Genomic DNA, 15,416 nt, shown 5'->3' with positions numbered 1-15,416 from the left:
TAAGAAAGTGGTTGTTGCTCCAATAACCAAGAAGACCTAGTGTCTCGCCACTGCTTGGAAGCCAAAATATTGAAATAAAATATTTAATTAACTTACTGATAAAGCATTAAAATTGAAAATAAATAATGCTTTAAAAATTTATATTTCAAACATTTTTTTTATTAAAATTTCTTAAAATTCTTATTAACCGTAGAATTTTTAACTTAGAAAATTTTCTTTCTTTAATTTTTTTTTACTTAGAAAAGTTCTCAAAAATATTTTAATTTTTTTTGCTAAAGTTATTGCAAATTTGTGATGATATCAATAATTTTAAAATTTTTAAGTTTTTATAACCCTTAGATTTTTCTAGGAACCCCATTTTTTTTATGTGATTAAAGGGGGAGAAGGAAAAAGTTAAGTCTAGGGGGAGGTAGATGATCAATTTTTTTTTTTTGTACTTTATTGCAATATTATCTGTTTTACTCTTATGCCTATTTACCCTAGCTTAACTTAGGTTGCTCACATAAAAAAGGGGGAGATTGTTGGAACCCCAAGGTTGTTTTGATATGATAAACAAGTTAAGTTAGGTCCTGCGGTGTTTTAACCTTATGTCTAAGTGTGCAGGAGCTTAGGAGCACAGGAAGTCGAGCAAAAGATGCAGCTAGCGAGAAGGACGGCACGGGAGAGAGCCGGTGGGCTCGGTGCGTCTGAGGTACAAGGTGTTGCGGAAGAGTACGCGGACGGACGAGAAGGAGGCGCGCGACGTTTCCGAGGGACAAGAAGCCGGAGCGGAAGGTTGCTCGAGAAGGCCGAAATTGGATTCGGGTAAGCCTTATTTCAGTTGGCTGAAATCACCCAAGAGAGCGGAGCCGGAGCGGAAGACCTGGAACGAGGCGAGCAGCACCGGAGTAGATGGCCCCGACCAAAAGTCAACCAGGTTGACTTTAGTGGTCCGGGTGCCCAGAACTTGATTTTGACTGGATCACGATCAAACGCAATCCGTTGTGAAGGGAATAAAATTTTATCCCCCTCCCAGGCGCCTGGAACTATTCAGGCGCCCCGACCAAGGCTATAAATACAGCCTTGGTCCAGAAACTATTCATTCATTCAAGCAATTAGCAAACCAACACTTGTGCGCTTCCTGCTAGGTGCTACTCGGAATACCGTTCTGATTTCCCTGTACAAAAAATTGTACAAGAACAAAACATTTCCTAGCAACCCATGTGCTCTTCAGAAGTTAAATTTAGATTAGAAACAGAACTTAACATTTTTACTCCAAGTTCGTTCTTTAAAGTTAAACTTAGATTGGAAACGAAACTTAATATTTTTACTCCAAGTTCAACCCTTGTGTTCTTCAGAAGTTAAACTATATTATAGAAGTTGATTAAATATTTATTTCAAGGATTGGTTTCCAAGTCGTTGGCGAGGCACTAGGCCTTCTTGGTTATGGGATCATCCACCACTTCCTAAATAAAGCCTTTCAAAGAAATTGAATATTTAAATTTCTCACAGTAATCTTAGGTTTAACTACAGAGACCTTAATCAAAGCACAAGATCGTAATACAAAATTGAAGCACAAAACAAAAACACAAAATCGCTAGCCTATTGTGTTGGTATTTCAGGATCTATACGAAGAAAACTAAACTAGTTGTACTGCGGAATAAATAACTAGTTGTACCTTTCTTCGTAGACAAAGACCTTCTACCGTATTCCTCTCCTCATCTTGGACGTCGTGTGGGCGATGATCTACCAAGACAAAAACACCCGAACTCCTTTTGTTTCCAAGCCGCCTACCACCAAAAGATGCAAAGAAAGGAACGCCTCCTCCTTCTTCTCCTCCTCTAAACTGCCGGCCACCAAGGTGCTTCGTCTCTTCATTTTCTTTTCCTCCAAGCTCCGGCCACCAAGAGAAGATGGGGCGTCGGCCCTAGAGGGAAGAAAAGGGAAGAAGAAAAGAAGTGGGGTGCTGACCCTAGAGGAAAGAAAAGAAAGAATAGGGCGTTGACCTTAAGGGAAAAGAGAAGAACTTATCAATTCTTAATTGATTGATTGATTTTTGTGACACAACCTCCTCTCCTTTTATAACCCTTTGCCCTAGATAAAAAAAAGATAAAAAGTAATAGATTTTTATTTAGAAAAAATCTCTAGAAAATAATTAACATAATTCTTTTTAGAAAAAATTCTTAAAAAAGAATTAGTATAATTCTTTTTAGAAAATTTCTAAGAAAGAATCAACATAATTCTTTTTAGAAAAATATCTAGGAAAGAATTAACATAATTCTTTTTAGAAAAATTTCTTAGGAAAGAATCAACGTAATTCTTTTTAGAAAAATCTCTAATTCTGTTGAGAAAAAATCTCTCTTTTTTTTCTTTCTTTCTTTCTTTTTTTTTTTTGGTTTGGCCGACCCCTTTCTTGGGTAGGAAGCAAGGCTTGGCCGACCCCTTGCTTGGGCACCAAACAAGGATGTGGCTGACCCCTTTCTTGGGTAGGAAGCAAAACTAAAATGGATGAATGTGAGGCTTTATAGAGGCTACAATAGGGACCGAGAAGAGGAATAGGTTTTGGCCTCCTAATGGACTTGAGCTTCCTGTGTTCGACCCGAACACCCAACTCATGTTCATCGATAATAACTCATACCACTAAAAAGTTATTATTGAACTACCGCACCAATCCCATATTATAATATGGGCTCCTACTTATCATGAGTGCGTTAGTCTCCCTGTGTTTAAGATATCGTATGCCTGTTAATTAAATGAGTTACTGACAACTTACTTAATTAACATCTAACTCTAAGAGTAGTACCACTCAACCTTATTATCATGTCGGACTAAGTCCACTTGCAGGGTTTACATGATAATCCTTATGAGCTCCTTAAGGTGACATCATCAACCTAGATTACTAGGACACGGGTTCCTTTTATAATCAACAACACACCATATAAATAATATTATTTCCCAACTTATCGGGCCTATATAACTGAATAAATCTCACCATTTGATAAATTAAAGAGATAAATACTAAGCATATGTGTTTGTTATTATATCGGGATTAAGAGTATGCACATCTATAATAACAGAGATTTTTTTCTTTTATGCCGTCAGTATAAAAAGAACAACCTCAAATGATCCTACTCAATACACACATAGTGTACTAGTGTGATTTTATAGTCAAGATAAACTAATATCAAATTATACTACAACCATTCCAATGGGTTGTCCTAATCCATCTTGGTTATGAGCTACTATTTTTATAATTTATAAGGAGCTGATAACATTATCTTTTGTGTGACACCACATACCATGTTAACAATATAAATTAAATAGACAACTGTATTTAACTAAATGCAGATATTTGACCAATGTGATTCTCATTTCAAAATAAATGTTCATACAAAAAGCTAGGCTTTTAGTATACATCCTAACACTTCCATTTTTAGTTTAGCTTCTATTTTTTGTACGTCATTACTATAAGAGGCTTCTTCGCCTGAAGGAGATACTAGTGCGGTTCATTCCTTGGATTAATAACCTCCCTGGTTGCAACCAAGTAAAATTCTTGTGCCTCTACCTTTTTAGTTCTTTCTTTAATTAATGCAAGTGTTCTTTTGAAAGTCCGAGAAGGATAGTTTTGTTTTTTATTTGTGCAGGTTATTCAACCATCCTTCTAGCCGGCCGACACGGTCCAACACAACTGACTTCTAGGATTTCGATGTTTGACAATGTACCTAAGTCTAGTTAGTTTGTCCAAGGGTTGATCCAAATAGGACTTAATGTTTGGAAGAGAGAAGTCTAGTCAGGACTAGATGACTAGCAAGGGTAAGTCTTAACCAAAGAATAGGCAGGTGAGAAGTCCATTGAGTGACTAGTCCTACTAGAAGTTAGGAAAGGGAAAGTCTTGGTGAGTGAAGTCACGCAGTAGTGAGAGACGCTAGGTAGTGGAAGTCCTAATGAGTAAAGCCAGACCCTAGTGATTGAAACTAGATAGTGAAAGTCCTGGTGAGTGAAGTTGGGCACTAGTGAGTGAAACTATGTAGTAGAAGTCCTGGTGAGTGAAGTCATACAATGGAAGTCCTAGTGAGTGAAGCTGGGCAACCCTTGGGGGAGGTAACCCTAGGTAACCTAGTGAATTATTAATAATGCTAACACTGTCTTTTTTTTACCATTTTATATTTATTGTGTTAACTTAGTGTTATAGGCAAGTTTAGTGGATCAGCTTGATCAGATACTAAGCAAGGCTAGAGAAAGTCTAAACAGGTCTGAAGGACCAGATGTTTGGCAGGTAAGTGGAGGTAAGTCACTGAAGGAGAGTGACTAAGTGAGGATGTGTCTCGGTTGAGGAGACAGTAGAGTCGGTCAAATTTAGGTCTATTTTGAAATCCTAAATTAAGACCTAAACTAGTTCTTGGTCTCGAGGAAATATGATCTAATTACTACCACTATTCTACTGTATTGTGCTAGTTTTGTTTTGTAGGATAAACATATTATTGTTGTCTAGACTAACTCTTGTTTACAAGAAAGAAAAGGCTGAAAAAAGGCTCTCTGGGGCCTCGGAAGGGATCTGGTCTCCCGGAAGGTATCGGGCGCCCGGACTCCGAGTGCTCGGACTAGCTTCATCGGGCAGTGCCTGGCCAGACACTCGGGTGGTTTGGGTGCTTAGAGTTGGTTCAGGCGCCCGGACTAGAAAAGTCATCCAGAAGCTAAGTTGGAGCACGATGACTGGCCGAACCCACGTTAACGGTCCAGGCACCCGGAGGGAGTCCAAGCGCCCGGAGGTGGATAAACTTGATGGATCAAGTTTCGACGAGAGATCGTCATGTCAGCAATTGTCCAGGCACCTGGAGGGGTTCCAGGCGCCCAGAATGGGCCTATATAAAGGCATTTGACCAGTAGCTTTAGAATATCATCTGCTACGACTTTCACATTAGCACGCTGCTCTGAAAAGGCTCTGACGACACCGAAAGGCTGCTCCGAAGTTCGAAGAACAAAGACTTCTTCAAATTTCCTTTCTGTTTGCCGGTAATATTTGCATTTTAGTTCTTGTATTCAAATCTTTGTAACTCATTTTCGAATTGATAGTGATTGTCTATCGAAAGAACTCTCACGTGCAGACCTTAGAGTAGGGGTTGTCAAATGCTCCGATCCAAGTAAAAAATTACTTGTGTTAGCGTTTATACTTTCATGTTATTTTCCGTTGCGTATTCTAGATTTTCACAAAAAGTGAAGAATACTATTCACCCCCCTTTAGCGTTGTAATGATCCAATAGAATGATGAGTGAATTTCAAAGCAAAGTTCTTGAAATCTGAAGAATACCCTGATATGCTAGCCTCTCAGATCTTGAAAAGAATGAAACGAAGCTTTGAAGGAGCTGCTTGCCAATTCATCCAAGACGGGTTGGTACCCTAAGGCAACGAATTAGAATTCCTTGATATAAGCAAAGTATGGGAAGAATTATTTGAGTCAGAAAAAAATTTGTAAATTATTGTTGAGTCCCATGAACTTAACAAGCCATAAGGCTTTTTGAACCTTCTAGACATATAATTCCCTATTTATATATTGAGCTATTTTACTTAGATTTCTCCTTTGAATACATAGATAGGTTGTTGTTTTATGTGCCTAAATGTGATTAGGGAACAATACTATTGTCTCGATCAGTAATCAGACAACATCTACCATCTTGAGAGTAGGACACTTAGGTGGTTTTACGCCTCACATGAATTACCAACTAACAAATCAAGAAGCCTCTTGCCCATATAGGAAGATAACATTATTAGCTTCCGCTGGGGGAAGGTTGAACCCTTACATATGAGGATAATGCTATTAGCTTTCACTAGAGAAGGTTGAACTCTTGCATAGGAGGATAACATTATTAACTTCCATTTGGGAAGGTTGAACCCTCGCATAGGTGAGTAACTTTATTAGCTTCCGCTCGGGAAGGTTGAACCCTTGTATAGGAGAATAACTTTATTAGCTTCCACTCAGGAATGTTGAACCATCGTATAGGAGGATAACTTTTTTAGCTTTTGCTCGGGGAGGTTTGAACCCTCGCATAGGAGGATAACGTTATTAATTTCTGCTCAAGAAGGTTGAACCCCCACATAGGAGAGTAACTTTATTAGCTTCCATTTGGGAAGGTTAAACCCTCACATAGGAGGGTAACTTTATTAGCATCCATTTGGGAAGGTTGAACCCTCGCAAAAGTTGTAACGTCCACCCTTCTTACTACTCTCTAAAAGGGTTACCGTTACTTAACTATAACCTCTACTTAACTGGTTTTACTTATGCTAACAACATAAATTCTTAGAATTTCAAAAAAGAATTTAGAATATGCACTCTGGTAGCAGCTACTAAAGGAAATTTCAGATCTGATGCAAATCTTTCTTACTGACTTGGTTCTCAAGGTAAGCAACAATAGAACGTACAGTTTAAACCTTTCTAACTGTAATCGCATGATATAGTTCATCATAAAATGCTAAGAATAATCACATGCCATGGTTTTCATAAATTTCTGAATTTAGAGCAACTGAGGAAGATCCAATCACAAACACAGGCTATAATTCATCAAAGACTTCTCTAGTAAAAGAATTAATTCCAATAGCGGAACTAGCATGCATGACATACGTATTAGAGGAAGTTCTAGGAATGATTAAAAATCCTAGCTTACAGCAATTGTAATAACAGAACTCATCTTAGCATGCAATTAAAGCCACATGACACCAGTTATGGTAAGTGTATGTCCTACAAGGGTAGAGGAAAGCAGAATTCTGATAGAAACATTTCCAGCAAAATAGAGGTAAACTATTCTAACAATACCATCTACATTTCCAGCAATAACTAGAAGAAACCATTCAAGAAGAAATCTATATAAGAAATTCCAGCATCACCGAGATTATATCAGCAACATCAAAAAGCAACAATTCATGTAACACAAGATAAACCAAATCCAGCAACACAAGAAGGAATCTATTAACTATTTCTCTACTAACAAGGAAAGGATCTAAATAACTTCTTAGCAAGTCCCAAGGCTTCCATGAATCCGACATCACACACCATCGCCACCGTCTTGTCGCCTTCGTCCTTATACTTTAGCTTTTCCTTTATCTGCAGTAGGAGGAGAATAAATCTATAAGCGAAAATGCTTAGTAAGTACTAAACTATCTCACAAAAACTCAAAAGTGCATAAGATACAAAGGATGCTAAAACTGAAATGCTAAAAAGAAAAGCTACTCATGCTCCTCTAATAGCAAAGCACTAAAATAATCTGCGTACTCATGATATACAAGAATAAATCTGCATGCTGGAAATAAAGCTAATCATGCTCGATAAACTCATAAGGAAAGCAAATGAAAACTGATACGGTATGCTTAGAGTTAAAAGAGCTAAAATTTGTTGGTTCTAAACATAGGTGATACTTGTCTCATTTACTTATAGCCTTATACTTGAAATTAATATTTAACTTTCTTCTTCTCTTTCTTGGGCCCAGGCTTAGTACCAAATGCGCGCTCTCTAATAGAGACTGAGGTAGCGAGCCTCCAGTCCTATGAGGGTAAAGACCTTGGTCTTACCAGGGCCAAGACCTTGGAATTGGTCACCTGGATTTGTTTAACGACAACCTTCTTGGAAGTCGGGTACTAGCCTCTTACATTAAATTACTTGTTATCTTTTCTAACTAGACCTTGGTCTTTTCTCTACTCATAACTTCTCATAATCCCCTAATAGAGCTTACTAGAACACTGTAAGTATATCTAACAAGTAGAGAATTGCAACTAACTGAGCATGCTATAAAAATAAAGCAAAGCCAATCAAACTACAAGATAAGCTTAATAGCTATTCATGTTCAAGAAAACCAAGAAACTAATACTACATACTTTAAATAAAGGCTGTTCTTGCCCTTTTGAGTAGTAAGGAAAATGATAAACCCATTTTAACTAAATAAAGGGTTGTTCTTGCCCTTTGAGTAGCAAGGAAAATGCTATTCATGCTTACGGTAGTGCAGGAAGATTACAAAACTGCAAGGAACTAAATACTGGGATGCTAGATAATTTAGTAGAACTAACAAATCCTGAATCCTTATAATATGGTTGTTCATGCTAACCAAAATAAGAAAAGAATTCAGAATTGTAATGCTGGAAAAATAGGGTTGTTCGTACTTGTTAAAATAGCAAGTAAAGGTCTAAAATCTGAGATGCTAAAATGAAAGTTTTTTTTTGTTTTGTTCAGTGAGAAACACTACATGCTACGGTTTAACTAAACTTACCTACAACTAAAACAACCGTTTCATCATGGAACTTTCCTGCATAAAGAATCTAACATCACTAATAGGCAATTCATACAAATGGAATGGAAAGGAAAACCTTAGCACATCAATTCGGCATAGCAAACCTAACCTTAGTAATTCGGCTAGATAAACAGAGCCTGGAAAGAAAAGCCCTAGCATATAATTCTACTCGGCACAGCAAAATCCGAAAGCAAAGAAACGAAAACCCTAAGTTCGGAGCAACTCCTACCACAGGTGAGTAGTACTTACAGCGGTTTGCTTGGACTTACAACCGAGAGAGAGATCTAGGGTTCGGATGAGTTCCCAACCTCGGTGTTTCCTCTGTGTCCGCATGCCCTCCTCGACGGGATGACCTTGCTTCTTCGCTGCCGTCGCCCGAGAGGAGGAGCCCTAGCCTTGGCTGCGCTTTCGCCCGAGAAGAATCGCTCGAAGAAGGGGAACAGCACTGTCGCGGGAGGAAGAAAGGGAAGAAGGACAGATAGGTTTTCGGGAGAAAGAAAAACCTAATCCTTTTATAACTAGGTCTAACTTTGGGTTCTCATTATAACTTAACTATATTTCGATATAGGTTTAATTAAGAAAAGTTCGGCTGGTCTGTTGGTTAAGCGAATCTCTGCTTAACCCGAGGTTTCTGGTTCAAACCTCGGCTTGGACATTTTTGTCAAAATTTCTTTCGTTTTGTAAAAATACCAAACGACCTCCAAAAATTGTGTAAAGATACTCTAAAAATTCTAAAAATCTCTAGAATATTTCTAAAGCATTTCCAAATATTTTTAAGAACTTTTGGAACTTAAAACAAGGAAATTTACGTCATTACAATCCCCCATACCTTATAAAAAGTTCGTCCTCGAACTTAGAATAGTTCTGGATATTTCTGTCTCATACTGTCCTCACTCTCCCAAGTGACTTCCTCGTGCTTCTGGTTCTGCCAGATGACCTTCACTAGTGGTACTTCTTTATTCCTTAGTCTCTTAACTTTTCTGTCCACTATCTGTGTAGGTCTGCTCTCATAGCTAAGATCCTCCTGAATCTGCACTGACTGAGGCTCAATCACTTGGCTAGGGTCATGGAGACACTTCTTTAGCATGGAGACATGAAATACATTATGTATTACTGACATGTCTTGTGGTAAGTCCAGCTTGTAAGCTACTTTCCCAATCCTCTCTATGATCAGGTAAGGTCCTACGTAGCGAGGACTTAATTTGCCCTTCTTGCCAAATCTCATCACTCCCTTCATAGGAACGACCTTGAGAAAGACTGAATCTCCTACTTGGAATTCCAATGGCCTACGGCGTGTGTCAGCATAACTCTTCTGTCTACTTCGGGCAGTCTCAATTCTCTGTCTGATTTTCTGGATAGCCTGAGTGATCTCATCTATCATCTCTGTCTGGATGCCCAACTCTACTTCCATTTCTTTTCTCTCACCTTCTTCTTGCCAGCAAATATGTGATCTGCACTTCCTGCCATACAATGCCTCATATGGTGCCATCTTGATGGTGGCCTGATAGCTGTTGTTGTAGGCAAATTCAGCTAAGCACAGATACTTGCACCAACTTCCCTTGAAATCCAGTGCACCAGCCCTGAGCATATCTTCTAAGATCTGATTTACTCGCTCTATCTGTCCGTCAGTCTGAGGATGGAAGGCTGTGCTGAACTTGAGTTTGATGCCTAGTGCAGGCTGAACACACTCTCAAAAGTGAGAGGTGAAGCGCCCATCTCTATCAGAAACAATAGATTTAGGAACTCCATGAAGTTTGATCACTTCCTTGACGTACAGTTGTGCCAACTGCTCTATAGAATAGGACACCTTGATGGCTAGGAAATGGGCAGACTTGGTCAATCTGTCCACTATTACCCATATTGCATCATATCCATTTGTAGTTCTTGGAAGACCTGTTATGAAGTCCATGGATATGTCTTCCCACTTCCACTCTGGTATCAGAAGAGGTTGTAACATTCCTCCTTGTCTCTGGTGTTCTGCTTTGACTCTCTGGCATGTCGGGCAGGTACTGACATATCTAGCAATGTTTTTCTTGAGTCCAGACCACTAGAACCTCTACTTCAAGTCTTGATACATCCTGGTGGAACCAGGATGCATGGAGTAAGGAGTACTATGAGCTTCCTCCAGGATTTTCTTTCTCAGTTCTTCATCATTGGGGACACAAAGGCGGTTCCCCTGATAGAGGATTCCACTATCTGATACTCAAAACTCTGAATTTCCTTCTTCTTGTATCCCTTGCTTGATCTTTTGAATATCTGGATCTTCACTTTGCTTTCTCTGTATATCCTCAAGCAGGGTTGACTTTAAGGTCAATGCAGAGATTTGCCCATAAATAATTTCAACTCCAAAGTCTGACAACTCTTTCTGCAGTGGCAGGGCTAATGATGACAAGGACATCAGGAATGCACTGGAATTTCTGCTTAGTGCATCTGCCACTTTGTTAGCTTTACCTGGGTGGTAGAGGATTTCACAGTCATAGTCTTTGACCAACTCCAGCCACCTACGCTGTCTCATGTTTAAATCTTTCTGGGTGAAGAAATACTTTAAACTCTGATGGTCTGTGAAGATTCTGCACTGGACTCCATACAAGTAATGTCGCCAGAGCTTCAGTGCAAAGACCACAGCTGCCAGCTCAAGATCATGAGTGGGGTAATTCTGCTCATAATCTTTGAGTTGTCTAGAAGCATAAGCTATAACTTTTCCTTCTTGCATGAGAACAGCTCCTAGACCCATCTTGGAGGCATCACTGTAGATGTCAAAACTCGTGTCACTAGCTGGAACAGTCAGAATGGGAGCACTGGTCAGTCTCTTCTTCAGCTCTTGGAAACTCTGCTCACATTTGTTTGACCACTCGAACTTTTTGTTCTTTCTGGTCAGGGCTGTAAGTGGAGAGGCTATTCTGGAAAAGTCCTCTACGAATTTTCTGTAATATCCCGCTAAACCAAGAAAACTTCTGATCTCCCTGACGTTCTTGGGCCTATGCCAATCATTGACTGCTTCTATCTTAGCAGGATCCACTCGGATACCTTCTTTAGAAACGATGTGACCTAGAAACGCCACCTGATTTAACCAGAATTCGCACTTTGAGAATTTAGCATAAAGTTGTTTCTGCTGTAGGGTCTGTAGTACTATTCTCAAGTGCGTGTCATGCTCCTCTGGGGTCCTTGAATAGACTAGAATGTCGTCGATGAATACGATGACAAATTTGTCAAGGTATTCTCTGAACACTCTGTTCATTAAGTCCATGAAGACCGCTGGTGCATTAGTCACACCAAAAGGCATGACTACAAACTCGTAGTGTCCGTATCTGGTCCTGAAAGCCGTTCTGGGTATATCCCTTTCTTTCACTTTCAGCTGATGGTACCCAGAGCGCAGGTCTATCTTTGAGAATACTGTTGCCCTTCTCAACTGATCAAATAAGTCGTCGATCCTGGGAAGGGGGTACTTGTTCTTGATTGTCACTTGATTCAAAGCTCTATAATCTATGCACATCCGCATAGATCCGTCCTTCTTCTTGACAAACAACACAGGAGCTCCCCAAGGTGAGTGACTAGGGCCGATGAAGCCTTTGTCAAGTAGCTCCTGAAGTTGCTCTTGCAACTCTTTCAGCTCTGCTGGAGACATGTGATACGGAGCTTTTGAAATTGGACCGGTACTAGGAACCAATTCAATCTCAAACTCCACTTCTCTCTTGGGAGGCAGTCCATGTAGCTCTTCTGGAAATACTTCTAGATACTCGCATACTACCCGAATATCCTCCTGCTTGAGTCCTTTCTGTTCTTCTGCATTTACTATGTATGCAAGAAAACCAGCACACCCTTTAGCTAACATCTGGTGAGCTGCCAGAGAAGAGAGAAGTTTCTGGGTCTTCTTCCTTGGCACTCCCGTGAATTCAAAAGGTAGTTCACCCTCTGGACTGAAGATTACTTTCCTTCTGCGATAGTCTACTGAAACACTATACTTGCTGAGGAAATCCATACCCAAAATGATATCGAAATCTTGCATGGCGAGGATTGCCAGGCTAACATATAGTTCTCGGTTTGCAATTCTGACCGGTACAGCTCGAAGCCACTGATTGGACTCCATGACTTCCCCAGAAGGTAGGGTTGTCAAGAACTTGGAGTTCATACTCTCTGTAGGCACCTGTAATTTACTAGCAAAGGGTACTGATATGAAAGAATGGGTCACCCCAGTATCAAATAGTACAGTAGGTAAATGCTGAAAAATAACTACTTGACCTGTTACAACCGTGGAGGCACTAGTAGCTGTTGGTTAGTCCTAAGAAAATCGTACCGGTTCCACTGTACAAAATTTTTTTGTACAAGTGTCGAACCTTTCCTTAAATAACCTATTGTGTTCTTTAGAAGTTAAATTAGGAATCGCAGACGGAACTTAACATCATTGATTCCAAATTTAACTTATCTGTTCTTAATGGTTTAGATTTGAATCGCAAGCGGAACATAACACTATTGATTCAAATCTACCTAAGTTATTAATTCCATAAATATTAATTTCCAAAATTGGCTTTCAGGACTGCATGGCGAGGCACATGACCTTCTCGGATATGGGAGCAACCACCACCGCCTAGGCAAAACCTTTTAAGGAAAGTTAATATTTATTTCCTTAAATAACTCTAGGTTAACCAAAAAGAACAATCGAATCACAAATTCGAAAAAGAACAAAACACAAACTCGAAAAAAAAACTATTTCGAAAACTCTAGAATCATATGCCTCTTGTTTTTGATATTTCCATAAATAACTATATAAAGAAAACTAGTATGATGCGGAAAACAATTACTAGTTATACCTTTCTTTGTAAGCAAAATAACCTCTTGATCTTCTACCGTATTCCTCTTCTTATCTCGGACGTTGTGTGGGCAACGATCTTCAGAGATGAGAACCACCAAGCTCCTTCTTCTCCAAGCTAGATTCGGCCACCAAGAATTCTCCATGAGAAGTAGAGGTCCGGCCACCACCACCTAGCTCCAAGGGATGCAAGAAACAAAGCCTCCTTTCTCTCCTTCTTCTCCTAGCTTGAACCGGCCACCATCAAGAGCTCCAAGAGGGGATAAAACCGGCCACTATAGAAGAAGAGAAGAGGAGAGGGAGAACCTCTAAGGGTCGGCCACACAAAGGAGAAAAAGAGAGGAAGAAAAGAATAGAGTTGTTCACTATGAAGACACCTCTACCCCCTCTTTTATAATCCTTGGTCTTGGCAAATAAGGAAATTTTAATAAAAACTTCCTTAATTCTTTTGCCATGAAAAGGAAATTTTATTTTAATTAAAAAACAATTTTCTTCTCATTAAAATAATGGCCGGCCACTAATCTTCAAAACAAGGAAAGTTTTAATTAACACAAGAATTAAAACTTCCTAATTTATCTCCGGAAATTTATAAAAATTTCTCCAATAATTTTTCCCTTCACGGTGGATTATAAAAAGGAAATTTTATAAATTAAAATCTTTCTTTTAAACATGTGGATGATTTCCAAAAAGGAAAGTTATCTCTAAAAATTAAAATCTCCTTTCAATCTGCAAATAAGGAAAGATATCAAATCTTTTCTTAATCTTTTGTAGAAACTTATAAAAGAGAATATATAATTTTTAAACTCTCTTTTAAATCATGAACATGGTTAAAAAAGGAAAGTTTTCTCAAAATTAAAATCTACCTTTCAATCTATAAATAAGGAAAGATTTCAAATCTTTTCTTAATCTTTTGTAGAAAGCTATAAAAGGAAAGATTTAAATTTCAAACTCTCTTTTAAAAGCATGATATCCACATAAGAAATAATTTTAATAAAAAACCCTTTTTAATATGATGTGGCCGACCACCTAAGGTTGGGCTCCAAGTTATTGGCCGGCCACCTTAAGGCTCAACCTTTAGGCTTGGCCGGCCCTAAGCTTGAGCTTCAAGCTTAGTTTGGCCGACCCCTATTGGTTGGGTAAGAAGGTGGGTATATGGTGGGTATAAATCTCTATATACAAGAGGCTACGATAGGGACCGAGAGGAGGAATTTGTTTTGGTCTCCCGATGAAATTAAGCTTCCCGTGTTCGCCCCGAACACACAACTTAATTCCATCAATAATAATTCATTTCACTAAAGAACTATTATTGAATTACCGCACCAATCCCAAATTACATTTTTTGGGCTCCTTCTTATTATGAGTGTGTTAGTCTCCCTGTGTTTAAGATGTCGAATGTCCACTAATTAAGTGAGTTACTGACAACTCATTTAATTAATATCTTAGTCCAAGAGTAGTACCACTCAACCTTATCATCATGTCGGACTAAGTCCACCTGCAGGGTTTAACATGACAATCTTTATGAGTTCCTCTTGGGGACATTATCAACCTAGATCACTAGGACACAGTTTCCTTCTATAATCAACAACACACACTATAAGTGATATCATTTCCCAACTTATCAGGCTTATTGATTTATCGAACTAAATCTCACCTATTGATAAATTAAAGAAATAAATATCAAATATATGTGCTTGTTATTATATTAGGATTAAGAGCACACACTTCCATAATAACTAAGGTCTAGTTCTTTTATCAAGTTAGTATAAAAAGAACTTACCTTAAATGGTCCTACTCAATACACTTAGAGTGTACTAGTGTAATCTATTAGTCAAGATAAACTAATACCTAATTACATTACGACTATTCCAATGGTTTGTTCCTTTCCATCTTAGTCGTGAGCTACTGTTTATAATTTATAAAGAACCGATAACACGATCTTCTGTGTGTGACACTACACACTATGTTATCTACAATATAAATTAATTGAACATCCACATTTGGTATATATAAATGTAGACACTTGACCAATGTGATTCTTATAAATGTTTATACAAAAGCTAGGCTTTTAGTATACACTCCAACAATCTCCCACTTATACTAAAAGACTATGCTGACATAAATGCTGCCATACATCTGATTCCCAAATCTTTAATATATCCATCAAAAGCTCTTGCCTTAAGGACCTTAGTGAAAAGATCTATAGGTTATCACTTGATGCAATATAGGCAGCAACAACTTCTCCTCGTTATACGATGTCTCATATTGGGTGGTACTTACGCTCTATTGTGTTTACTTGCCTTATGGACTTATGGTTTCTTTGAGTTTGCTACTGCACCAATATTATTACAATAAATTGT

The sequence above is a fragment of the Zingiber officinale genome, chromosome 4B (assembly GCF_018446385.1).
Source record: "Zingiber officinale cultivar Zhangliang chromosome 4B, Zo_v1.1, whole genome shotgun sequence".
In the NCBI taxonomy this organism is placed as follows: Eukaryota; Viridiplantae; Streptophyta; class Magnoliopsida; order Zingiberales; family Zingiberaceae; genus Zingiber; species Zingiber officinale.
Note: the sequence above shows the minus strand (reverse complement) of the source record.